This window comes from Euleptes europaea, chromosome 1 (genome assembly GCF_029931775.1).
Source record: "Euleptes europaea isolate rEulEur1 chromosome 1, rEulEur1.hap1, whole genome shotgun sequence".
NCBI classification, from domain to species: domain Eukaryota; kingdom Metazoa; phylum Chordata; class Lepidosauria; order Squamata; family Sphaerodactylidae; genus Euleptes; species Euleptes europaea.
This window is the reverse complement of record NC_079312.1, coordinates 87,910,700-87,918,240: the sequence shown is the minus strand read 5'-3', so window position 1 is coordinate 87,918,240 and position 7,541 is coordinate 87,910,700. Positions and strand designations below refer to the sequence as shown.

The 7,541-nt window shown below is 46.2% G+C and overlaps 1 non-coding gene across 1 annotated transcript; it reads right to left on the bottom strand.

The window, feature by feature from the left end:
- Positions 1 to 6,610: 6,610 nt before the first annotated feature.
- Positions 6,611 to 6,682, bottom strand: TRNAA-AGC (transfer RNA alanine (anticodon AGC)). Its single transcript has one exon. It is a non-coding gene; the product is annotated as a tRNA-Ala (tRNA).
- Between the last annotated feature and the right edge of the window lie 859 nt (positions 6,683 to 7,541).

The following is a 7,541-nucleotide window of genomic DNA, read 5'->3' as shown; positions in this document are numbered from 1 at the left end:
AAGATTTGGGGAGAATACCACTTCAGTAAATGTGTAAATAAATGCCCATGATAGCTCTTGGTATTGATATAGGTGCCAACAGCCAGGCCACAATCAGTGCAACAAAACCTGCCACTGATCCTGTGTATAGATACTTCCACATAAAACCTGTCTAGAGAGGAGAACACTTAGGTCATTTTTTCACGGAGGTTTACAACAGTGCTAATTTTTGATTTTTCATGATTGCTTCGAATTTGAGGAAAAAACCCGCTTCATCCCCGCGTCAAGTCAAACCTTTCTTTTGCTATGTGGTTTTTGGCACAGATCTCCATGAAAAACTCCCTGGAGTCGGATGTATACTCCCCACCCATGCAGGCAAATTTCTCCTCCCTCCCCGGGACTCGTCACGCACGCGAACGGTGATTGGACAAGGGGAGTTTTGTGCTCCAACAAGTATCGCAGGCCGCCATTCCACCTCCACATCTCCGGCTGGAGATGTGTGTGTTTTCTTTTCATAGGAGTGCTGGGCGGCGCATAGCTGCTGCAGATCACACTCTTTGTACTTCAGAGAGCGAGTACTGCGGCTTTGCTTGCGGAGTGTGTGTGTCTGTTTAGGGGATCACACCCGGGGGACAGCCTCCCTCCAAGGCAGGACGAATCGGCATGCTGCGAAGGGAAGGGAGAGTGTTTGGCCCTTTATGCATGGGAGGTTTTGCCTTGGGTTTGCCACTCTTTAGATGCACATTTCCCCATTCAAATTCTCAAAACTCTGCTTTGGGGGCTTATTGTTGAGTTCTGAGAATTCGGATGGGGAAAATGTGCATCCTGAGAGTGGCAAATCCAAGGCAAAACTCCGTCCCGTCATCCTTTTGAGGAGGGGCAGCCAGTGTGCTCTGGGTCTCCCTCCTCTCCCCCCACCCATGCATCCTGTGCATCCCCAACCTGGTAAAAGAACAGAACAAAGGAACTATGGAAATCTTGGGAAAGTGTGCGGATCGGCATGCTGCAAAGGGAAGGGAAGGGAGAGTGAGCATCCAGAGAGCGGCAAATCCAAGGCAAAATTCCCCATACATTTGGTTGCATGAAAGTGGAGTCGAGCGGTTTGGTCTCCTGAGTGCTCGCCACCAAGGCTCGCCCCCAAGGCTGCCAGCCCTCTTGGATGGAAGTTCCTGGCACTGGACGGCCGGAGCTGTACTGGGGGAGGGGGGAACAGTGATGGCCATCTGTCAAAGTCTGGGAAAGGGGGGGGAGCGTTGCCAAGTATGGTGGTGGGGGGAAACGGGGAGCATGGTAAATATAAAAATTATATAAGGAAACCAGAGGGACTGGTTCTTGTTTTTTTGCGTGGGGGCCGTGTCCCATAGGTGAACCGGACAAGGTAATCGGCTGGGTGGAGTTGGGGCGGAGTTGGGGGCGGGCATAAACAATGAACTTATCAGAAGGGGAGGGCTCCAGCAAAGGGGCAGACCAGACCGTTGTAGAATACTGCCTGCTTTGTTCCCACGAAAAACCAAAACTACTTCAGGATTGACGGGAATAATCTGCAGCCATGAAAAAAAAAATTAAATCATTTTTTTTTTTTTTTGCTCCATGGCAAGAGAGAAGCAAAATCTACTGTGAAAAGTTGGCCTTAGCCTAAAAATATCCAGAGGGCACAACAAAATTACAAAAGATGACAGAAGTCCATAGAAAAGAGCTTTCATTGCATTTGGGAAACTGGGATTTTCTGCTGGGTTATTGGCTAAACCATTAGCAGTTTGTTTGCGGATGTAGATATTCTCCAGTGTTTCATGCTCCGCATTTTCAACCTGCCCAGCAGAAAACTCCAAAACCATCTTCAAGAGAATCAGTTTTCTTTTGGTCTAGATTGCTTTGGAGACTTATGGGGAAGTTTTTGTAAACTTGCAAATGCCCAAGGTGAGTAGGTAGCAGCAGGCCAGTTCAAGGCCAAAGTCACCATCACCTTGGAACACCCCCCCACAGCCCAAAATGTCCGCTTTTGCAGGTAACAACCTTCTGTCTCCTGTTCAAAACAGAGGGTGCTATATATATGTATCTTATATTCTAATAGCATAGTCAGACAAATCTTTGGATACTTAAATCCGGTGACTGGAGCTGTGAACAGGCAATGCAGATCTTTCTACAAAACTGAAAAGGGCCCCAAGTTTGCAGAAAAATCTGAAATCTAAAAATTATAGATTGGGGAATTTAAAAAATATGAAAATGATAACACTTTAAACAATGGATTCCCTCAGTGGCTGTTGCTAGGCAACCACAGATTCCAGACTTGTTTCTGTCAGTAAAACGGGGGGGGGGGCCCTCCCAGGACTATTTTGGCCTTTGAGGGAGGACTCACTGGAGCCAAACCTGACTAGGAAGGCAGGTTTTGTGGAGGATGAAGCCTCAGCAGCGTTTAATGCCATAGAATCCTCCCTCCAAAGCAGCCATTTTCTTCAGAGGGATAGATCTTTATTCAGTTGTAATTCTGAAGGATCTCCAGTTCCCACTTGGACGTTGGCAACCCTAGGCCTGGCAGCAGCCTCTGGATGACTTGATAGCACCCGACTTGCATGACTCAAGTAGGCCTGGCTGCTTGCTACTGTTCAACAGCAGTCACCCTATGAAAGCCAGTTTGGTATAGTGGTTAGAGCATCAGAACAGGGTCTGTGCGACCCATGTTCAAATCCCCATCTTGCTGTGGAAGCTAACTGGGTGATTTTGGACTAGTCACATACTTTCAGCCTAACCTACCTCACAGGGTTGTTGTGAGGATAAAAAGGAGACTAATGTAAGCTGCTTTGGTCCCCACTGTGGAGAAAGACTGTACTTTTCCAAGGTAGAGGCTGTGAGGTGGATGGGGGGAGGGAGGTGGAAAGCATAAGACAGAGGGGTAGATAAAGACAGGTTGGCTGTTGGGTGAGCAGGAGATAGGGCTGCCAACTCCAGGCTGGGAAATTCCTGTAGATAGAGCCGGGGGGGGGGTTGGATTTTATGAGGGGAAGGACCTCAGAAAGGTATAATGTCATAGACTCCACCCTCCAAAGCAGTCATTTCTGCCAGGGGAACTAGTGTTGCCAACCTCCAGGTTAGGGCTGGCGATCACCTGGAATTACGACTCATCTCCAGATGACAGAGATCAGTTCCCCTGGAGAAAATGGCTGCGTTGGAGGGTAGACTCCATTGGCATTATACCCTACTGAGGTTGAGTCCCTCCCCTAACCTCACCCTCCCTAGGATCTACCCCCAAATCTCTGGGAATTTCCCCACCTGGAGCTGGCAACCCTAAGGGGAACTGATCTCTGTAGTTGGGAGATCCATTGTGATTCTGGGAGAGCTGCTGCCGCCACCGCTGCTGTGGGGAGGGGGAGGAATCAGGTGGGCGGTTGGGAGTGCAGCTGCCACCTCTACTGCTGTGGGGGGAGGAGGAGAGGAAGCAAGTGGGAGAAGAAGAAAAAGTTGGTTTTTATATGCCGACTTTCTCTTCCACTGGATGGAGACTCAAACCAGCTTACAATCACCTTCCCTTCCCCTCCCCACAACAGACACCCTGGGAGGTAGGTGGGGCTGAGAGTGACTAGCCCAAGGTCACCCAGCTGGCTTCGTGTGTTCCAGTTCACCAGATTAGCCTCCGCCTCTCATGTGGAAGAATGGGGAATTAAACCTGGTTCTCCAGATCAGAATCCACCGCTCCAAACCACTGCTCTTAACCACTATACCATGCTGAGATGGTGATGGGGGCAGAAAGAGAGAGTGATGGGGGCCAGAAAGAGAGAGAAAGTGACAGGCATGGAGGAAAGAGAGAGGAAGGAAAGGAATGGGAAGAGAGAGAAAGAGTGGGATACTGAGAGAAGTGGCGGGGGGGGGGAAGCAAACGTAGGGAGAATGGGGTAGCTGTTCCTGCAAGTTTCTTGTGGGACCCACTTGTAAATAGACAATTCTGTGAGTGCCAAAGGAATCAAAACCCGTGTCAATCATTAACAACAACATAAACATAAAGCACACCCGCATAAAACTGGACAATATTAAATGCTTAAAAATACAAGATGCTTCATTCCTGCACATTTCAGGACAAAGAGGAGTAGGAATGGACAAAGAAGAGTGGACATTTGCTGAGTGGACAAAGAGGAACAGGAATACATCCTCCCATTGGGATTACTTCTATCTGCCTCTGATACACGAAAGTGTTAATTACACCACTGTAAATGGCCAACTGAACAAGCCCTCATTTGGGAAAATACCCTGTTTCCCCGAAAATAAGACATACCATAAAATAAGCCGTAGCAGCATTTCTAAGCATTTGTGCAATATAAGCCATACCCTGAAAATAAGACACCCCGGGGCTGGGGTGGGGAAGACCAGGAGGAGCCCAGCTGAGCAGATGCAGTCTCCCGCGGCTGCTTCAAAGGCCCTGCAACCAGCGCGCCCGGGCCTCTGGGGGCAGGACTGGAAGGGGGTGGTAAGGGGAGAACAGGAGCTGAGAGGGAGGACAGTTCCGATTCCCCCTCGGAATAAGACATCCCCTGAAAATAAGCCATAGTGTGTCTTCTTGGGGAAAAATAAATATAAGACAGTGTCTTATTTTCGGGGAAACACGTAAGCACATATTGGCCCAGCAGAAATCCCTTTTCTCAGGACAAAGAAAGTGACCCTCCTGATCGTCTAATTCTTAAAGCCTCCAGCCACTAGAAAAGGAAGACAGACTCCAGTCTCTTGGATCATTTGTTCTGTGATGTTGTGCTCCACCTGTCTCTCTTCTTTCCCCCACGTACAGCTTTTATTTCCATTAAGACCTTGTCATCCAAGTATGCCTCTGTGGGCATTTACACTTAATCATCTTTTCTCTAGCTTGCACGAGCTCAGATTCTCTCTGTCTCATCCTTGGTATCATTTTCACTGGGGGATCATGAGTGCAGCAAAATGCCTTGATATCAGAAGGCTAGAACATTTGGCACCGACAAAAATGACTGTATCACATTATCGCTGCATTCTAATTCCTTCACACTTCTCAAATAGGTCTGTCCAATGGGAAACTCCTAAGGAAGCTCAAATGTCCAGAGGCCAGAAAACTACTTACTTGAAGTGAAGGATGAAGGGAGAAAGGAGCAGCTAGGGAGCTTAGCTTATACACATCCAAATTGGTAAGACAGGAAACACACAGGAAGATAAAACTGCCTTTAGTTCCTGTCTGGTGCTAAAACGGTAGTTCGTATACTTTCCAATCACTCAAAATTTAAGAGAACTCTTTTGAATCCCACGCCACCCATGCACACTTTGAAAGAACGGAAAGCATCCATGTTTTTGCCATTCTAACCACCCTGGTTGTGAGTACAGAAAGCTGTTTAAAGTGTTTTAAGGAGAAATAAGGCACTTTAAATGCTGTTAAGTGAGCACCTGGGCTTTCAGCCCATGGGGGCAAACCAGTTAGCATTCATAATTTGTTCAGGCTGTTTGGTGCAGGGAGTTAGCACGACTCTTCTAGTGGCTTTCCATTTTTCTTGTGTGTCAGAAATCATCACATTTTCCTTGACATTGTTACAATTCCCAGGTGAACAACCTCCTGCTCTTTTCTGTAAGAGCTAATTTTTTCCTCTCCCAGTGCAAGAAGCCTACATTTAATGACCCGTATTTTACTAAATAAAGCTGGAACATTTAGTGTGCCTGCCTCTTCTACTATCTGTACTAGGTCTCAGTATTGGTAGCTTCTAAAATGTGTAGCTCATCTTACTTACAAATAGGGCCATGTCCCCTTTCTGAACTCTCATGTCATTAAAAAACAAAAAACAAAAACCCCCTGTAATCTTTTTTATTATGGTGGTATATGATAACATGTGGAAGCACTGTTGCTTCTGATTTCATTGCAAGAGATGGAGAAAAGGAAGCTGAAAAACAACTCTGGACGTGACACTTGCTCATGGTCAGTTAACCCTTATGGAATGAATTCCTTGCACATCATTATAATTTTTCTCCTTTTGTCTTTCTTTCTTTCTTACTTACTTTATCTTTCCCTTAATGTCAGCAGCAACAAAGGAGCAGTGGCAGAAAATCTGAGCAAGATACATATTATTGTTTGATTGCCTCCTCTGATTGCTCTATGACATTCCTCAAAGAGTAAGCAAGGCCATAGGAAGGGGGGTGGGTAGCAAGAGGAAAGCAAGTGCCTGCCTCCTCTCACTCAGGCTGGTATCTGGTTCTCATCATTTGCTGCAAGCCATCTTTCTGCAACTATCATAAAATGCCAGCAGCTCAACAACCAAGCTTAACTGTCCAGTCTAACCCAGAACACACAAGTACCTTGTAAAGCCGACAGCAGCAAGAAAACATTTTTTTCTGCAAGCATTTATGTTTTCAAAGAGAAAGACTCCATTTGTTTTTGCGTCTTCATCCCACTGCTGCCAGCTGAAATCTGAGTTGCATCCATGCACTACCTTATTTCCTTGGAAAAGTGTAAACTGCACACAGGTTTTGGGCTTTTTCATCATGCCCTTTGAGTTCTTCCCCTTTTTGAAGCTGCCTTATACTGAATCAAACGCCTGGTCCATCAAAGTCAGTATTGTCTACTCAGATCAGCAGCGGCTCTCCAGGGTCTCAGGTAGAGGTCTTTCACATCACCTACTTGCCTAGTCCCTTTAACTGGAGATGCCGGGGATTGAACCTGGGACCTTCTGCATGCTAAGCAGATGCTCTACCACTGAGCCACAGCCCCTGTGTTTATCTTCCAGCCTCATGAAGAATTCTGGGGAACTCAAAACCTTGTGCACACTATTTTGTGATATTTTGATTGGCCCTAATAAAAAGGTATTGTTTTTCATGGACCAATACAGATGCCTATATTTTTGCTAAAATTGACAAGGGGTTCATAGTATAGCTACAGACAAATTCTTTTACCTGAATATGAAGAAGAAGAAGAGTTGGTTTTTATATGCTGATTTTCTCTACCTTTTAAAGGAGAATCAAACTAGCTTACAATCTCCTTCTCTTCCTCTCCCCACAACAGACACCTTGTGAGGTAGGTGAGGCTGAGAGCGCGCTAAGAGAACTGTAACTAGCCCAAGGTCACCCAGCTGGCATCATGTGTAGGAGTGGGAAACCAACCCGGTTCACCAGATTAGAGTCCACCGCTCATGTGGAGGAGTGGGAAATCAAACCCAGTTCTCCACATAAGAGTCCACCGCTCTTAAGCACCAGAATCATAGAACCATAGAGTTGGAAGGGACCACCAGGGTCATCTAGTCCAGGGGGTTCCCAAATATGTATTGGGTTCTTTAATTCTCTTTGTGGTTTTATAACACTATATTCCTATACACATGCCAATATCTCTAAGAATTTTTAAAAAAAACCACTAGAAAAAACATGAGCTAGCTCCTAAGGAAAGCAAGTAGATTCTCCAGTGCTGTGTTAATCTCTGGTCCTTGCCAGTCTCGTTTTCCTCTCCTCAACTGAGAAACTGAATTCAGGTTTTTCAGAATCACATTTTGTTTTTTACATTAATGTCATTCCTCTGACTGTTTAGAGACCATGCAACTGGATGAAACATGGTCACCTACGCTAATGAGGCTGCGGTT